This window comes from Sitophilus oryzae, unplaced genomic scaffold, assembly GCF_002938485.1.
Source record: "Sitophilus oryzae breed Bouriz unplaced genomic scaffold, Soryzae_2.0 scaffold_1744_pilon_pilon, whole genome shotgun sequence".
Taxonomy (NCBI): Eukaryota; Metazoa; Arthropoda; class Insecta; order Coleoptera; family Curculionidae; genus Sitophilus; species Sitophilus oryzae.
Window position 1 is genome coordinate 2,042,752 of NW_022146440.1, and position 20,652 is coordinate 2,063,403.

Genomic DNA, 20,652 nt, shown 5'->3' on the forward strand with positions numbered 1-20,652 from the left:
GAAATTGCAGTCAAAATTTTAAGGCTTCATTTCTCCAAGGGTATCAAGGTTTTTAATACTAAATATTTACTGAAGTTTATTTATTGATCAGTTATTGTGTTGCAATAATAAAAGTTATACTACCTTATACAGAGTGTCTAAAATTTTATTTTAAATAATTACTAGCTTTAAACGGCAATAACTTGTTTAATTTAAATGGAACACCCTGTATATTTTATGAGAATCAGATGCACAATTTAATTGTATATCAAATTGTATTATACCATTTTATACCTATAGCTTCAAGTTTCCGCAGAAAATGCATTTTCTTGTAATTTTAAATTCATTTATCAATATACCCATGGAATACTGACATTTTAGATTATTTTTAAAGATGTACCAAATTTTTAAAGAGTACAGATACTAATATTGTCGATATAGTTTGTTTATTTCTTTAAAAAACAAAAAAATCTGTTTAAATATTTGTTAAAGAGGACCAATTAATCTGATTCCAGTATTCATTAATTGACTGTTTGCGTTGATTAATAATAATTGCTCCAAAAACTAAAAAACTGAATTTTTTATGTGTATTAGACAGTGTGGTAAAATGTAACAACTTAAAAATGATATTTCATTTTTTGACAAATGCTTTATTTGTAACAACAGAGACATTTATTTTTATAACTTATTATTATATTGATTTCTGATTCAAATCCACATTTATTTAGAATAATCTATTCACGAACATAATTAAGTATGTAATTAATTAGTATTTGGGCGGAAATAATGGTGGTATATTTAATTAATGGTATACTCTTTTATGAAGATTTAAATAGTTTTCTTTTTGCATACAAATGGGCTAGTAATATTATCATTTTGTTAAAAACGGTAATATTACTAGCCTGTACATTTTGTACATTTGTTGCTTTAAAAACAATCTAAAATTTCAATATTCCATGGGTATATTGATAAATCAGGTCAAAATTATAAGAAAATGCATTTTCTACGAAAACTTGAAGGGATAGGTAAAAAGTGGTATCATACAATTTGATAAACAATTAAATTATGCATCTGATTTTCCTAAAATATACAGGGCGTTCCATTTAAATTAAACAAGTTATTGCCGTTTAAAGCTAGTAATTATTTAAAATAAAATTTTAGACACTCTGTATAAGGTTGTATAATTTTTATTATTGCAACACAATAACTGATCAATAAATAAACTTCAGTAAATATTTAGTATTAAAAACCTTGATACCCTTGGAGAAATGAAGCTTTAAAATTTTTACTGCAATTTCACAAAATTGAAAATATTTCAAAAACGGTAAGGTTTAAGTATGTTTAAGTTTATATATACTTAATAAAATTTACCTTTATTTCAATCGTAGGATCTAAAAATAGAATAATATACAGGGTGTTCCATTTAAAAAAATACAACTTTGATTTTTATATGTATTTGGGACATTCTGTATCTTGTAAAATTATTTCTAAATTGTAGCTCTAATAGTCCTTCAACGAACCCAAAACTTAAAATTTGTAAAAATCTAATCATTTGGCTACAATACTCCGTGTCGTATGTGGTGAACAACCCTGTATATAGTATATACATAGTATTTCACCTCTAGCCACATTACTTATTACTACCAGGGGCAGTTGAACTGCTTGATACTATACATACATAGTACATTTTGCAAAATTGTGGTTCACTTTGTGGATGCAGAATATTTGACCTGCAATGTTATTCAGATTACTGCCAGTGCAAATTAATTTTTTATCATTTCTTCATGACTTAGATGAAAAGAATGCGTGCAACCCAAAAATTATGCAATATTTGGGGACTCGGGTCAAATATAAGGAAGTTATTGAATCAGAAATTCTTGAGCAATTGAACTTATTGAAAAAGCCTAAACTTCTTATAATATAATTTATAATCTCAAACGTATCGATCCTTGAAAAAGCTAGCTGCGATAGCGCTGAAGTCATGATTACTAAATCCCGCTTAAGACGGGCTGGTTACGTATTTAGAATGCAAGAAAACCGCCTACCGAAATCTCTTCTTTATGTTGAACTTGTAGACGGTAAGAGGAAACCGGGTGGACAACTCAAAAGGTACAAGGATATTTTTCACGAAAAAGAAATATCACAGAAAAGCTCATGAAAGAAAACGCCATGCGTAACCATTTTCTGGTAACGTACTTATATACAATACGGTGTGTATATCGGCTATATAGTAAAGTACACTAACACTAATTCACCACAATACACTAAAACACTTTACTTACTTACTGCCTACTTTCTTGAGCTTTTCTGTGACTGAAAAGCCCGTTACGTGATGTCATCTCTCTTCCGCACTCCGGACCTTCAAAAATCTCATTACTTTGTTGCCTCTTTACTTACCATAACACTTTACTTTTGCACTGGACGCACATTTCGCTAACTATGTTAGCATCATCATCATCATCAGCAAATGGTTAATATAGTTTTAATCATCTAGTAAAGTGTTTTGGTATATTGTGGTGAATTAGTGTTTTATTTTTCTGTTGTAACACCAAATGTTCCAACCCCCCAACTGTAATTATATCGATTATCTGAAAACCATGCGCCAATTCAATCGATTCAATATTTTTACCAATTCGGCAAAACAAACCGAAACCGTACCATGTGTTCAGGTTTTGATAATTTAGTTGGTTTCTATTAGCTGGAAATGAACATTATTTAATCTTAATAGTATCATTATTTGATTGTATAAAGCGTAATTTTAAAATATCGTCATGCCACTTAACTACGATATACAGTGTGTCCCAATATTCCGTGGACACAGAATTACAACGTATTGTCACGGCCCATTTTGTGGGTTATGACTAGGGGCATAGCAAATAATAAATACTTCAATTTAACTTAATGATCAATTTAATTAATCTACAATAATAAAATAATTATAAAACTAAATGTGTACTTACATATTATATTTATGGACGAACATCATCACTGGCTCGGGGGTAGTGTCAGGGTAGTGTAACGCCAATGCCGGAATCTCGACCGCGACCTTATCGAACTTACTATCGACTATCGACTGTCGACCATCCACTGTCCCCCCAACAGGTGACATTTTTGTATTTATTGGTTCGTTACGTCGAATCATCGAATCAGCATTATTGGTCTATCGGTGCGATGACCGGTGCGATGACCGCGTTAGTGCTGATTTGATGATTTTATAAATTCGTAGTATTGAAAGGAAATATTTTCGCAATTGCCAATTATGCTTATAACTTTGATTTTTAAAACTTTACTTTTGTTGCGTAAATGCCAATGAACTTTAATTATTTTATACTTCCTTTCAATCGAATTATTAATTTTACGAAATATATTAATATTAAATATGTTATTTTATATATCGAATAATTCCATCCTTGACACTTCCCCCGCACCTCTAAAGCTGGACCCCAGCGATAATTCAAGATTTATGAAATTATACTTTTAACAATAATTATTATACATTGCAATAAATTGTGCTTAACGTTTCATAATAAAAAATGTTTTAAGTATACAATATTAAAAAAAATAAAAAAATGTTTTTAAAGAAATTACTAAATAAAAAAAGCTTCTCTATAAGTTTAAGGATGGCGATTAGCCGTTTACATATAGACAAAAAATGTGTCTTTAATACTGGCACTAACGTGAACTGCACAATACCTATATAGTTTTTAAGTTTCAATACTTTGCACTGACTTCGTTGATAAAACACCCACCCACAAATCTCGTCGGCTGCTCACGGAGGCTGAAAACTGAAGTTTTGATTGTAGTATCCACCTTCACATCCTAAACCTAACGAATGCACGCATGCCTCCCGTTCCCTGCACTTTGAAAAGCTCTTTGTTTTGGTAAGCTGTTTCTCAATACTTGCGTCCTTAGGGAGTTGTTTCTTGATATCGGTGTAGGCTGACAATGGAAACAAAATTCCAGTATGATTTTGTTTGTCATCTGGATTGGAGTCGAATTCATCTTTCGAAGAAGAGACCAGTTTTTAGACAAGACAGTAACTCTTCCTGTAGCTGCTTATATCGCCAGACCAAATTTGACAGCACGTTCTGAACCCATTTTTGAATTGGACTACTTGCTTCGGACTGCATTACCATAGTGTACTGTTCACAAAGCTTCATAAACAAGGGTAGGCAGTTTGCATCGTATGGGCATGATAGTGTGGTACTACATTCTTCTTTCTCCTTCGGGGTTGAGTCCATACGTCGATTCTTCTCAGTGGTGTTCCTTGACTTGTTGCTTGGTATTGGCAGTTTTGACCAGTAATTACATGAAAAAAGAGAACAAAGAGTAAATATGTGCTCTTACTTGCAGCTTATTGTATTAAATTATTATGTCTTATAAACTAGTTCTTAAAGTATATCAAACTTAATCCTATTTTAAGTTTGTTTGTTTAATTTTATTTTTCAACCTAGTTCAGAATATCATTTTTTTTTTTTTTTTCTTGGCGAGAGAGAATAAGGGAATATAAAATGTTTTATATGATTGGGCGTAAAACAACAATAAACTTTTATTTTCGTTGTAAATTTGTAGGATTTATGAACACTCCTACCTAATTTGTGTGAAATATTCTATTAGTTAGACACGCAAGAAAGTTAAAAAAAATATTTTCATTTTGAAAAATTACATCTATTTAAATGTTTTAAACGCCTACTATTTCGTCTTTTTAACTTTATAAAGTGATTCCAAATACTATAAATAATTAAACATAAAAAGAAAAGAATAAAAAGTGCAAACTATCACATAAAGTATGTCATGAGACGTATCGTTATCATGTTTCACAGCTTAACTTTAAATCATTTGAATTACGTTTCCTAGTTTCATCTACTAAATTTAATTTTTGCTATAAATTGTGGTATAACGGTTTTGAATATAAAACTTTACTTCAAACCTGAGATTATACCTATTATAATTACGATTAAAATTACGATTTTTTTAATTATTTATACTTCTGTCACATAAAATTACTGTGTCAGCTAATGGTATATATAGAAATTAGAAATATATCACTCGATTTTACCTATTTTATATATTGAATTAAGAAATCTAAAAAAAATTTTGTGTATGTTCAGACTTTTGACTAGATAATTAGAACGAAAATGTAAACTTAAATTCTACTTTTATCGGTTTTCCTTTTTCGGGTACCTATTCTTCGCATTTTACATTTAATTTTGACTGTAAAATTTGACTATCTACAGCAATTCCAGGGAGGGTGGCTAGGGTGGATAATAATATCCTTTGCCATCATGACGTTTCGCTTCCTAGATATTATCTTTGTCCTATGTCTTCTTCTCGATGTATGCTCTTTCCATGGCATTGTATTATCTGTTTCAGGTTTATATTCTAAAACCTTTCGCTTTCTTGTAAATGGTAGTTCTTCATTTATGTTTTCTGACTCAATTATCGATTGAGGTTCAGGAAACTGTCTTTTTCTTCTTCTTCCAGGAATATTGTCAGAGGAAATAAATCTATTTTTTGCCTTATCTCTACTTAATATAGGCAAACTTGAGGAATTGCATTCTACTTCTAAGAGCTCATTCTGAATATTTTCTATTTTCGTACATTCTATTTTGCTAGGGAGGGTATTATCCCCATCCTCTACCTGCAAATATTCTCCAGCAACAGGGAGGGTATTATAGTCTTCCTCTGCCTGTGCATATTTCAACGCTACAGGGAGGGTATTATCATCTTCCTCTGCCTGCGCATTTTCTAAAGTGAGGAAATCCAACGTTTCCTCTTTATAGTCATTTACAAAATCATCCTCTTTTTAAAAATATCCTCTTTTGACATCATTAAAATATTTTCCTCCTGGTTACTATACATTTCGTATGGGAGAGTATCCTGATTATCACAACATATATTATTTGACGACCTAGTTGATTGTGAAAAATTACTGTACTTAGATTGACCTGCATTGTTTATTCTATCTGAACCATAATTATTATTATTATTTATAAAACTAGTTCTGCCCTTTAAGTTCGAATCTAAATGATTAGTAAAATATTCATATTGAAAATCATCGCGCCTCTGACTGATATTTGAATTTACTTGCTGTGATTGTCTTTTATTTATATTAGAATTTTGAGAATGATAAGAATTTCTGGAATATGCTGATGTTTTGGATTCTAATAATATATCTTTTAAATCGCTTATTTTATAGATTATATTTTTCAAACTCTGGAAATTCATATTTTCGGTAAGCAGTAAATAATAATGGTAATTATACGATTCATGTAAACCATATTCGAATTGATCTTTAAAGATTTCAAAATTTACTTTACCATATATTTCATATGCAATTGATAGTAAATCGTAATAATAAGATTTTATATCTTCATTTTTTCCCTGTTTCCGTGTACGGAATTTAGATTTTAGTTTGCGTAGTGATATTTCACTTCCAAACTCTAAAATAAAATCTTTTTTGATATCGCTCCAGACTTTATTAAAATTATTTTTGTCATTAACATATTCCTTATACCAATAAAAAGCAGCGTTTTCTAAGTAACATTCTAAATATTTTATCTTAAAAGCATAATTCCAGCCATTCTTACTAGTTATTTTATCATATTCTCGAATAAAAGAAATTGGGCAGTCGATTGTAGGGTCAAAAGTAGGTGGCGGTATAAATTCCGGTAGAACAGGTGCTTTTACAAAAGACATTAAAATATATTTAAAAAAATCAATTTAAATAATAATAAAATAAATAAATTCTAAACTATCATTAAAGCGATAATTATTCGCTCAGTATATCATGTAATGAAATACATTTTTCAACACACACAGACGTATAATGCAGTTCCAACTAAGTCAGCAGTTTTTGTAAAATGAATCAAATAAATATGGTCGCCTCCTTTACCACTCATATTTCAAAATTAAAAATATTCGTAACAAGAATAATGTTTTCTAGGTCAGTGTCATCCTTGATAATGATATTCAACCAACAGGTTAAATTCTACAGTTTAAATAACTGAAATAATAAAATTCTCATTTAAAAATTATATTTATCATTATATATTTATCATGGCAACACTAAAAATAATTTAAAATATACTGTCTATCAATATACTGGATGTCGTTTTATGTGTCCTTATAGAATAAAAATAAATAAATTATTCTCAATAATAAAAATTCTCAACATTCACAAAAATTATTACCATATGCAGTGATAAAAGAAAAATTAAACAATAAGGATTCGACAGCATTTTCTCTCTAAATAGTGTAAAAAATACTGGACATTTAATGAAAAAATATATTGAAGTAAATGTAAAGTAAAAGTATGTAAGCTTGTTCGTTGCTATCGAAGTATTAAAAAAAATCGTATATGATGTATTTTAATTATTTGTATTTTCGCCATGTTTTAAATATATAAAGTAAAATGAATAAATGAACTTAGATTCCGAGAGACAAACTTAGAGAAAAAAAAAACATATCTACTAACTACCGTAAAATGTTGGAATTATGAATTGGCATGCACATTATTCGTAAATTAATGAATAATTATAAAATAAAAATCGCCTCCATCACATACGGAGATGTGTAAGAAATTGTTACTTAATAAAAACCGGCGCCTCCACCACATATGTCACGGCCCATTTTGTGGGTTATGACTAGGGGCATAGCAAATAATAAATACTTCAATTTAACTTAATGATCAATTTAATTAATCTACAATAATAAAATAATTATAAAACTAAATGTGTACTTACATATTATATTTATGGACGAACATCATCACTGGCTCGGGGGTAGTGTCAGGGTAGTGTAACGCCAATGCCGGAATCTCGACCGCGACCTTATCGAACTTACTATCGACTATCGACTGTCGACCATCCACTGTCCCCCCAACAGGTGACATTTTTGTATTTATTGGTTCGTTACGTCGAATCATCGAATCAGCATTATTGGTCTATCGGTGCGATGACCGGTGCGATGACCGCGTTAGTGCTGATTTGATGATTTTATAAATTCGTAGTATTGAAAGGAAATATTTTCGCAATTGCCAATTATGCTTATAACTTTGATTTTTAAAACTTTACTTTTGTTGCGTAAATGCCAATGAACTTTAATTATTTTATACTTCCTTTCAATCGAATTATTAATTTTACGAAATATATTAATATTAAATATGTTATTTTATATATCGAATAATTCCATCCTTGACACTTTTGGAATCAAAATAAGTTTATTGGACGCAATTTACCTCTATACAAAAGTGCTTAATTTGGCCGCTAGAGGGCACCAAACTTAAAAAAATGAACAATTTTTTTAAGATATTTCAAGAACCTTTAGTCCGATTTGAATGAGATTTGGGGTGTCTATGTTTTGCTAAGTGCTTTAACATTTGACTTTCACAAAAACTAAGAAAAAGTACGGGAAAAGTGAAATCTACCCCCATTTCTACATAAATTTTAGGATAAATATTTTCCAACTCAGGGCAACGGCCCAGCTACGTCGAAACACCGGTTCCCATTAGAACACCGAAGTTAAGCGACGTAAGGCGATGCTAGTGAATGGACGGGTGACCGGTTCGAAACTTTGCATCGTGCTGTTGTCCAAATAAGGCAAGAGTGTAAAATCTATTGACACACACTGCTCATTCACGCCGCGCCGGTTTGAGGCCGGATGAGATCGGATATCTCGTGAGTAAGAGTCGATTTAGACACTCGCTAAGTCGGTAGGCCATTGACCATGATATGGCCGAGGACCGCGGTTCGAATTCCGCGTAAACAAAGTAGGTCCCGTCCAGTTTAGCCATTGCAGCAGAAAGGAGACGTTAACTTGAACCTCACACGTACATTTTCCAACTCAACCGACGATCGATTTTTTTTCGTAAAATATAGGCCCTCACTGGAGCACTCTTACTTATGGCGCTGAAGTATGGCAGATGAGCAAGTCCACGAAAGGAAAGCTTTTAGCAACTGAAATGGACTTCCTCAGAAGATCGGCAAGAAAATCAAAATTGGAAAAAGTGCGAAATGAAGAAATAAGAAGAATAACGAAGAAAGAGATAACCATCATAGAGGAAATCCAAAAAAAAAAACAATTAATCTGGTATGGGCATGTAAACAGAATGGGAGAAGAAAGGCTACCAAAGAATATAATGAAATGGATCCCAACTGGAAAAAGAAAACGAGGAAGACCCCGAGAGACATGGTTAAAGGGGGTAACAAAGGCAATGTCATTGCGCAATTTACAAGCCGATGACTGGATGGACAGAAGGCAATGGCGGCAAGGAACCGGAAGGCGGATCACGCTGTAGAACCGGACTTATATATATAAAATGGTCCCTCTAGTACATATTTACTAAATTTTTTGTCTCTTGTAAAAAAAGCCACATCGTATAGTTTTTGAAAATTTTTGGAGAATTAATTTTTCCAAAGCAGATATACAAAATATACAGGGAGTTGCAATATTCCGTGGAACAAAGAACGTATAGCAATAGAACAAAGTACGTATTTTTTAATCAAAATAAGTTAATGTCACATAATTTACCTTTATACAAAAGTGCTTCGGTTGTCATAGAGGTCATCAATAAAAAAACAACCCGAACGTTAATTAATTTATTATTTTTTCTAAGCTTTTTATGAAGCTTATTGTCAAATATAATTTACGATACTAACATAAAATGCATATTTTTGCCAACTAGATCATTAGAACATAATAGATTTTATTCGCCTCCATAGCAAAAACGCATTTTCAAGTCACCTTTGGAAAAATATATTTTTTCCTCAAAAAGTATACGCTGTGGAGTTTTTTTTCCAAAAGACAAAAAATGTAGTATATACTTTAAGGACCATTTTACGAAAAAAAGAATCGGTTGTCGATTGAGTTGGAAAATATTTATACTATATTCATATAGGGATGGGGGTAGTTTTCACCCTTCCCGTACTTTTTCTTAACTTTTGTGAAAGTTAAATGTTAAAACGCTTATTAGCAAAACATAAACCACCCAAAATCTCATTCAAATCGGGATAACGGTTTTTAAAATAACTGAAAAAATGTGTTTATTTTTTTATATTTTTTTGCCCTCTAACGGATAAACGAAGTACTTTTGTATATAGGTAAATTGTGTTTAATGAACTTATTTTGATTCCAAAAATACGTAGTAGTTCTATCCTCCATGGAAGGATAGAACGGAGAATAGATGGTAGTTCTATAGTCCATGGAATATTGGGAATACCTATTCTTTCCATTTATATGGGCACCAAACCGTCAAAAATGTACTAAAATGCCTAAAGCACTGTACAACTCATTTGTATAGAGGGGTTTAAAGGGCACGTGGCGTCTCTGTATCCTTTAGAGCCAGCCGCCACTTAAGGGTATTGATCTCATAGCTCATAGAGAATATTTTTAATGTCGTTGGTTGATTTAATTCACATTATATTCATTTTATTATAAAGAGTGTAAATTAAAAAGTATGAATAACTTCGGCAACTTTAAAAAAAATGTAAAAATTGTTATACAGGGGCGCGTATACGGGAGGAGTAATGGTATTAATCACAGCAAGAAATTTATAATTCACATAAAATGAGGTATAAAATAAAATCTCCACGAAAGAAATTATTAATACCAATCAAAATTGAAAATCCAGATCAATCCAAGTTTATTTTTGTCCACAGAATACCTACCTTTCAAAGAAAATTTAATTTAAATTTAATACTTATTAAATTATTAAATATTTATACCCCTCCCAGATTCAATCTCTAGATGCGGTGTAAGCTGTGGTTGTAAGGAAACGCCAAAACAAAAAAATATACGAAAACTTTTATTTTGAAAAAGCGATATACCTATAATCTCCTGAATTTTTTCGCACTATTTTTTCTGTTTGTCAATTTGCACACATCATAATAAGTATAATTTCTAAACTGTAGGCCCCTATGTCCATAATATTAGTAAGTATGATTTATTCTAAAAGCAAGCCCATCTTTTATAATATCTTAATATAAAGAACTCCATATCGCGAGAAAATGTTCCATACCCTCTTACGTACATTTTATTGTATGAAAAACGCTTACTACGTTTACTACTTTGCGCATGACAACCGAAACACTTTTTCTTCGATTTAATTCAAAACGCTGTTTATTAGTGCGACACTCCATAGCAGTTGCCAGTTCTAAATCTGACATCACTGTAGGTGGACTGGAGTCAATTGTTTTTAAAACTAAGCCACCTAGATATTAATTAGTTTATATTTTTATTAAGTAGCGTGTCATTTGTATTACCATCTCTTATTTAAATTCAAAATTGGATATTGTTATTTATGTTCAATCTCAGGCTAGCATTTGAATACTTTCACCTTTTGTCTGATTGTTAGGTCTGTGTCAGTGAAATGCGGTGATATGTGACATATTCGCTTAGTTTTCCTTTTATGTTTGGTTTACTACTAAATTGACAGTGGACAGTGTCATAAACTGATAGTTAGTGCTTAAAAAAATTATTTACGGGTGTGATTCTGTCATCCTGACGAGCTGAAGATCGATACAGGATTTCTAGGTTGCCACACGAGCCACTAAATTATTTTACGTCAGGCGTGGTTTGGCAACGCTGTTAGGCACAGCTGATTGCTCAAGATACCATAAAAGATCATCGACTTTCACGTAGTAAGTATGTTTTGATTTGTTTTCTTATAATTTTTCTATGATATGCATGCAAAATGCAGTGCAATTCTCTTCAGTTTATAAAACTAATTAATTGTTTACATAAATAAAAACTATAGACACTATTTTGATTCATTTGTATATAAATAAATATTTCCTATTTTATGTGAAGCGGGCCACACACTGCCAATAACATCGTTGACCCAACGGTCGGGCCATCAAAATTGGATATTGCATCCTCTTTACCAGCATCACAATTCTTGCAAAAAGCGTGGCAGTTTTTCTTTGTTTGCCAAAATTCGAAAAAATGGACAAAATGCGTTTAGAAAGTCTGCTCCTCAATTGACAGGAATAAAAATTCACCAAAATGTCGATTTTTGGTAAAATATTGCTCTAATACAGAGCGTTTAAACACTACCCATATAATAAAAATCAAACCAAACCAACAACATATTAATAAAAATTGTTAACTGTGGCGTAACAGTTTCTGTTTTCCCCGAGGTTTTCCCTTTTCACTGCACTACAAATTCGACTGCCATTCTACGTGTTTATGTTTATACCCGGACGATGGTAAGCACAATAAATACAATTTTATCAGAGATTTTATAGAAATTGGTAGGAGTGACAATGACAATGAGTTGATTATTATGAATGATTATTTCTTTTTTCCGGTAACCAGACAACTTTCTGGTTCGCTAAAATGTTCTTGCTGATTGATATTGCGTGCTGATCACATTTTAAAATTTAAAGAAACATGTGATTTTAATCACGTTTTAAAAATGGATTCAAATCAATTGTTTTAATTTATTTCAATCTTGATTGTGACTATTAATTTCAAAAGACTCAATGATGTTTAGAATTGAAAAACACCAAGGGTTAGACCTCGGGTTAGACCACTAAAACGTATAATATACGTAAGTGATTGTAGACTAGCAAGCATCAGTTAGAATCCTTAATTAAATTATTAATTATGGTTATTATGTTTCCTTTTAATTGTTTTGTTATTTTAAATCTAGTATTTTTATTTTACTTTTCTAGAGACATTTTAAATCCGATGGTCAGTTCTTATAATGCCTTTAAAGTTGATCATCAGCGAAAAGATTGGAACAAACGTAAATTTTCTTTAAAAATATCTTATTGAAATGCACTTATTCGTTTGCCCTGACCCCGATTCTTCCTAAAGTTTATTGGACCATTACAGTAATTTTCATCGTTTATTTTAATTTACAACAATGTTGACTAAAATATTTGTACTGCATTTTCATTGAGAGCCAAGAACCTTGTTCTTGGTTTTCATCTCTTTAATAATTTACTAAAGCCAAGGACAAGGTTTTTCACGTCATGATTCAAAAACAGGAGTTTTGAGTGGTATAGCTTTTTAAATAGAATTTTTGAATAACCGAAACTTGTTAATAATAAAATGACAATACCTCGAACAATACCTAAAAAATATCCTTTTATGGGGAGACCTCAGAGTAAGATAATCTAAAGGGGAGACATACTTTTATTATGTTAGAGCCTCTATGAAGTTTATTAAAATTATTAAAATAAAAGAGTTTATTATATATTGGCGTTAAATAAAGAATTCTCTGAAATGCCTAGTCAATTCACGTATTGCCTGATCTCAGTCGTTCCCTGTAATGACGGAGTATTTTAGTGACTTATTAATTTTAATAATTAATTATTGTTTTAAGCCACTTTTTTCACTAAAACTTTGCGTTTTAAGCGCATTAAAGTATGGTGTTTTCCCTAATTGGGATATTTTTTTTCATTATCATCATTTTCAGCTTATTCAAACATCACCAATTATAGTGTAGCCTCCCTCCCATTGTTGTCTATTGTTGGCTATGCGGGCCTAAGTTATCCCTGCTCATTTCTGCTAATTTCCTAATATTATGGTCCCATCTCAGGTTTGATCTTCTTCTAGGGCTCTTAATTCCTCGAGGGTATGATACTGTAATTTTTGTGGTCCATCTGTTGTCCGTCCTTCTTGCCATGTGTCCTGCCCGTTGTCACTTGATGGATTTGATTTTGTGGATGATATCTATTACCTGGGTCTTTTGTCGTATCTATGTTATTCTTTTACGGTCTCTCTTGGTTATTATGTCTCTATTGAGCGTCGTGCGACCTGCAGTTTCCTGATAAATGTCCGTTTTAGGTGTCCAGGTTTCGTATGCATAGATCATGACTGGTAGTGCATTGTATTGGGATATTTAAGAGAAAAAAATACATCTAACGGTTTCTAGTTGTCAGCATTTTTGTAATGGAAAATTGAATATTTTCAAATGGGAGGTGTAGGTGTTAAATTTCATTTATTAGGTATTCAAATTAAATCAGTAATTCTCTTTTCACCAATTTTTGTGGCAATTTTTCCTTTGGCCTTTTTCTTTGTATTTTGCTTTGACCAAAGAGTTAACTTTGAGAACAGGTGTTAGTTTTCAATTTATGGATTGGGTAGTTAGACACCAATTTCATAGGTGTGCATTGAGAAGAACGTCATTAATCCTTGTAAATACTACAATTATTCTAGATTTGTTTCTACAATATAACTGTCCAGAAACTAGAAGTATGTCGCCGGGTCCAGGCCAAAGCGACAAAGTGGAAATACAATTTCCATGGAAAAAGGAGACAAACCTGTGATAAAAATAAGAGTATTTACAAGACTAAATTGAAGCAACTATCTACTCCAGTAAGACAAAACCTATATATAGCTATGCAAACAGTATTTTGAAATTGCAATAAATGAAGTGGTGATTTAGTAATATGGCATGTGTCATTTTGTCCAAGAGTAAGAGAAAGTACATCAGATGATAGCAGCAAGTAGTTTCATAATTCTTTGTTCGTTTTCAAGAGCTGCAAAAAAAGAAATCAAGTTAAAAAAAATCGAGATTATAACAACGTGGATGAATAATTCATCCTCTACGACTTATTGCTGTTCGATTTACGTAACAACATTAAACAGGTGCAAGCTTCTTTCAAGCTTCAAACGATGAAAATTTGAAAATCTAGACGAACTAAACATTCACATTACAGCTACCGGCTACCGCTTGTCTTGAAAACCAATTCGAAACTAGACTTGCAAACGTTTCCGGATTTATAAAGAATAACAAAAATAATATAAAAATATAGCAGAAATATATTGGATTTGTTGCCACTTTGTCGTAAACATGAATTATTCTGTCTTGTTGTTTTGTCTGTTTGATCTGGACTCGGCATTACAAATATACTTATATTACCTATTTGTTGGCTTCTTTGTCAACAAAATAGTTATTTATTAAGGTGATCTGATGAATATTAACTCGAATTATTTTCTTGTTGTTAATTAAAGAAAAAAAAGTTTAAATAAGTTTAGGAGATTTTAATTATCTATAAAAATATAAATGTTAATTATGCAACCAATTGCACCATAACTTTCAATATAATTATGAAACAACAATTATAAATGGAAGAATAATTTAAGATAACGCTGACTCTTTTAAAATTTTTATTAAATACTTACTAATTGTCAGGGTCATGCAATACAATGTCAGATAACGGTCTTGAAATTATAATCTAACCTTTTTATTTAAATGCGAGATCTGCCGGATATTATTCTATGCAAAATATGACAATTATTCGCTTTGTATTTTGTTTGGTCACTATTATTTATTACCAATTCAAATTAGTGCCGGCTGATACAATACTTTGGAGGTGCACAAACTTAGAAAAAAATGTCACACGCTTATGCCCAAAACTGATTCTTTTTGGGCTATCAAAACTTCAATCTAAGGCCAGTATTGCATTCTCAAATTTCTTTGTCAAAGATCTTTTATAAAATATATTTTCAATGTTAACATACAATATTTTATAAAACCACACATATTACACTGTCAAATTTTTTGACAAAATAAAATCCTTGACAAAGAAATTTGACAGTGTAATACTGACCTGAGGCTATGAATTAATAAAGGATCGTAGTTTATTAAAAAATAAAACTCCTTGTTCTAAAATTTATTGATAAATATTGCATCCTAATGTAATTTTTGTATTTCGTAAAATTAGAACAAATTAGAAGTCCCAATCCAATGCTAATAATTCCAATCGCGAGCTGAAAGAACAGGGATTACATGCGCATATGAACCAGTTTAAAGCCGGGACCCCATGAGGCCACACGCCACGCCACGCCACGCCATCTCAAGTGAACCCACGTGTTGTGATGTGGGGAAGAGTGTACACATGAGATCTGGGACAGACGAATTGCCCATCACACGTGTGATAGCGTGTAGTAACGTGGAATGACGTGGCGTGGGGTGGCGTGAGCCCTAATGTGTACGCAACACATGTAATTAAATGGAAAAACATACGCACAGATCTTCATAACGTGGGGTGGCATGGCGTGGCATGTTGCCTAATGGGGTCCCGGCTTAATTCGTCGAACGTCGCTGTAGTGTCGATCGTAGGTAGGGTTTCCGTAACCGGAGCTGTTTTTCGGAAATGGGAATTTCGGTACCAGGCCTCTAAGAAACCGGGATTTTTCGTTTTTCGGTACTTTCGGTACCAGAAAATTTTTGTTAGGTGATGGTACAGTCCGTCAATCAGCAAACAAGGAATAGTTTTCAAAAATCCTAAAATCTACATCAAACAACATAAACCAACTTAAGTTGGCCTTGGTCCAATCTATCGACATACCTACCAAATATTTTGGACGATTTTCATTCTTTGAAAGAAAATTGAAAATATGCTTTTGATCTGCATGTATTAATTATACTGCACACACACACATGTTTCAATTGATATTTAATAATAATGTTTGTTACTATCCAAATGAAAACTAGTTATTTAAGTTCCGTTACATTATGTGACAATGAAGTTTTGTTGATGTTTTCCTTACTTGATAATTAATAAATAGCATGTCAAGGAAAGATCCGAAGGTACTATAGATAAAGGAAATAGAAGGTTCTTTGCAACAGGCTATAAGTTTAAAATATATTCTGATATTTTCTATTATTTTTTACAATATTTTTCAATTTCGTTATAAAAGAATATATATAACTTTGGGGATATAACAGAACGTTACATAAAAACATTGTAACAAAAGCCTTCAACCAAAATCAAAACTTTCTAATCAGTAGAGTGGCGTGTATATTGCTGTATATAGCTAACAATGTGACACTGTCAAGGCTACAACAGATATTTATTTTTATAATAAACTCGAGGAGGCAATATTTTTGTTTATTATAGTAATTAAGATCTACAAAACCTATTGATATTTTGAATTTCTGTATATTGAAAATAAAGTCCTCCAGAGTAGACTTTATTTTCTTTGCTTAATTTGTTCAACATCTCTAGACATTCTTTGACCTTCGACTTGTTGATTACTGAGTTGATCACTCTCAAGGCTGCTTGACTATCGGATAAGATGGATATTTCTTGTTTCCGATAGTTCCTATCTAAGATAAGTTGTTCTGTTTGAAGGATTCCCATATTCCCGTGTAGGTAGGTGCCATTGCATTGTTCGGAGTATTTAGTTTTCGACCCAAATATTCCTATCCCTTGTCCTGCTTTGGTTTTGGTAGCATCATTATACTATCGCTGATTGAAAGAATTGGGAAGATACGCAACTTAATGAGCGAATTCGTGACAAGGCTCATTTGATTTCCCCTTACGTCTCAAGTGCTGTACGGTTGAGACACAAATTTCTGAGATCAACGCATAAACACTGTGCGCGTTCAGGGACGGTCAGCGGCTGAGTGACTGAGTAAGCGACTTCCCTAAACGGTCTCTTTTTACACACAAAAACAGTCAGCCGCTGAGCAAAAGTCTCAGCTGTCGGTCAGCCGCTGTGTCCCTGAACGCGCACACTTATTTTCTCTAATGCAGCCGGCGAAGGCATATCGAAAACGGTGTAGATCTGACAGCGACAGTGTTGCCATATTAAAATGTGTAATATCTGTAATACGTTTGACGAAAATATCTTTGGATGAAAAATCCGCCTTTATGTATTGAAAATTTATTCGTGTAAACAACATAGTATAAACAACAAAAATAAAAATTCTTTTATAGGTACTGAATATGTCGTATGATCGAAAAAAGTCGTTTAGTTGGCTTCGAAATGACGATTGAACATTTTACCATAATATTTTATATATGAAATAACAGCAATCTTCATTTCCAAGCCAACTCTGACGCCGTTCTTTGTTTAATCGTATAATTTTATATTAAATTGTTTAATGATAGAAAATCCGTATTATTAACATACTGCACCCAAAATCCGTAAATCTACGGATTAATCAGTAGTTCTGGCAACACTGTCTTCGGCAACCACTCACTCTGTCGACTGAAAGCAGAACTACGGTACTACGGTACAGTTTTGTTTATCCGCTGCGCTGTAAACGACTATTATCCCGCAGCGGCGCAGAGCTAAACTAAATCTCGGAATTCTCGGACAGCTTTTGTGCCACGAAATACCCATAAAGTTGCTTATAAAAGTTATCTTGCCATTTATCTTGCCGTTTTCAATTTAGGTTGACAATTTAGTTTGGAACCCGAGTTGAAACTTGGAACCTTTCATGTTATGAACAACTTCCAAAATAACAGACTGTTACTCCCAGTTCTTATACACAGTTACAGTTACCAATACATATAAGTACGTACAAGATGTAAAACAACAAAAAGAACAAATCAAACGGCACACGTAGGTATTATTTCTTTATCGGATTATGTCTCGGATTATGCTAATTACATTACAGAAAGCAACGTGTAATATTTAATGTATATCTGTAATAAATTTTAATAACTGGATAATAAAAAGCGCAAATATTTAACTGCATGCATTTTTTCCTATCAATAAATAAAAGGTAGTGGAAATTTGTTTACTTCTAATTATTGTAAATATACCTGTATTCTGTTCTCTAAAAAGGTAATATTTGTCTGTTTTCGTTGTAATACAAACATGATATAGGTATACATATAACAACTTTATTTACTTCCTTGTATTATATGAATACGTATACGTGATAAAAAATGCAAGAATAAGTCACATTCTTAAATTGTGATTAGTATATGGTTCCATTTCTCTCTTTAATAAATTACTTTTCAGAAGTAAAATGAAACGCTAGTTCACCGCAATACCACAAGCAATACTTCAAACATTATTTCAATTCTGGACGCGCATCTCGCTAACCATGTAAGCATTAGCAGATGATTAAAACTCAGTCAGTTTTAGTATGCTGCTGATGATACCATGGTCAGCGAAATGCGTGTTCAGATTGTAAAGTAGATGTTTTGGTGGATTGTAGTGAACAGTAATCTATAGTGTTTTATTTTACTATTGTATATCCAACATTTTCAAGCTCAGTCTTAAGTGAATTGATTATTGATGTAAATTGAATTTTATTGAAGTATCCCACATTTCACTTTGAGGGTGCATCCACACTATCCTAGAAACGGCGTATCGGCGTAACGACCTTGAATAGGTTTCCAGTAATTCTATTGGCTGAAATTTTTGACAGATGAATTTGACAGATAAAATTCCTGACAGATGAATTTTTCAGCCAATAGAATTACTGGAAATCTATTCAAGGTCGTTACGCTGTTACGCCGATACGCCGTTCTGAGTGTGGATGCACCCTCAAACGCTCGTCAACTAAACTAACATTTTGGTAATAATTTAACTTTCTTTAATTTATAATTTTATATCACTTGTAATAACTAAACGAACCCAATGAAATCATTTTTTGCATTTATAGTAACAAGATTAACTATTAAGGATCTACTGAGGGCATTTACGAAAAGTTTGGCAAATAAATACATTAGAACTTTGTTTACTAGTTTACTGGCTTAATTTTTTCGATCTTTTTTTTGCTAATATTTTACTTTATGTACCTACTATATCGACATAATACAATATCTAATTATGTTCTTTATAATAACCAATTGACATGACAGTTACGATTTAAAGGGGATTTCCCAAGGGATTTACACAAATTTGGTACTTTTTATTATCGTTTTACTTGTACAAAGAAAAGGTGCAATACAGTCTAGTCATCCGTTATAAAAATATTTATTAATAACAACCTTGACATTCAATTGTTTCTTACTCAGGATTCCTGGTAGGATTATTATTATTTATTACATCGATTGAAATCGTCATGGAAAGTTTTTGTCTGCATCACTAATGATTGTTGGTGTTTTTATTCCATCATCAATAATTTCCGAGATGATTTCTAAAAGTTGTAGAAAACCCGAAATTCGTTATGATTTTTTGAGTTGATGATTGACCTATATTAATTGAATTTTGGTTATTCGACTAGCTTATATAATATTTTTCTTAAAACTCAATTTAACCAGATTTTTGAAGAAATATTCTTTTACATACATTGCCATTTCTTGAAACTGCTGTTTTTAAATTCGTAATTTGATAATTTTCTTTTAAATTGTTATAATATAAAAAAAGTCTTATAATGTTTGTTATATATTTTTTGAATTTCTTACAATTGGAAATTAGGAATTGGCTTCGTATTGTAAATATTAAGTTAGAGCAACACGTTTTGGGGGTTATTGGGCCATTGGAAAGTTATAAATTAATAAATAGTAGGTTACAAAAAATGGTTTCACTGAATATACGTTATCTCCGATGAATGTGCGATATTTTCACTCCGAATAAAAAATATTAATTAAAAGACTTCAATCACATATTGGAATTGGTCGTATTATTTTTTAAATGCGACACAGGATAAACACGAGAAATATTATTTTTTATTATGTATCCAACGCAATTTTCAAGAAAAAATTCTTGTACAAAAATATGTTTTAAATTTCTTTAGAAGTTCCAATATTTGGGTGCCGACTTCGTGTGCAGGAAGAGTAGACAAAACGCTCAGTACAATAAGATCTACTAAAGCACGTGGTATACAGGGTGTCCCAGACTAAGCGTGCATTAGAAGTTTCCAGAGAACTACAACATTTAGCAGGGAGATTTTTTGCACATTATAGTTTCACAACGAGATCTATCGATTAAAAATATTTTCAATATGGCGGCACTTCCGGAAGTACCGGA

The 20,652-nt window shown here is 31.9% G+C and overlaps 1 protein-coding gene across 1 annotated transcript in view; it reads left to right on the forward strand.

Moving 5' to 3' along the window:
• The first annotated feature begins 11,116 nt into the window (after window positions 1–11,116).
• Window positions 11,117–20,652, forward strand: part of LOC115881918 (inositol hexakisphosphate kinase 1-like) — a 90,937-nt gene continuing 81,401 nt past the window's right edge. Inside the window, 1 exon segment of the mRNA XM_030899646.1 lies at window positions 11,117–11,618. The gene's annotated coding sequence lies outside the window, so the exon portion shown is untranslated.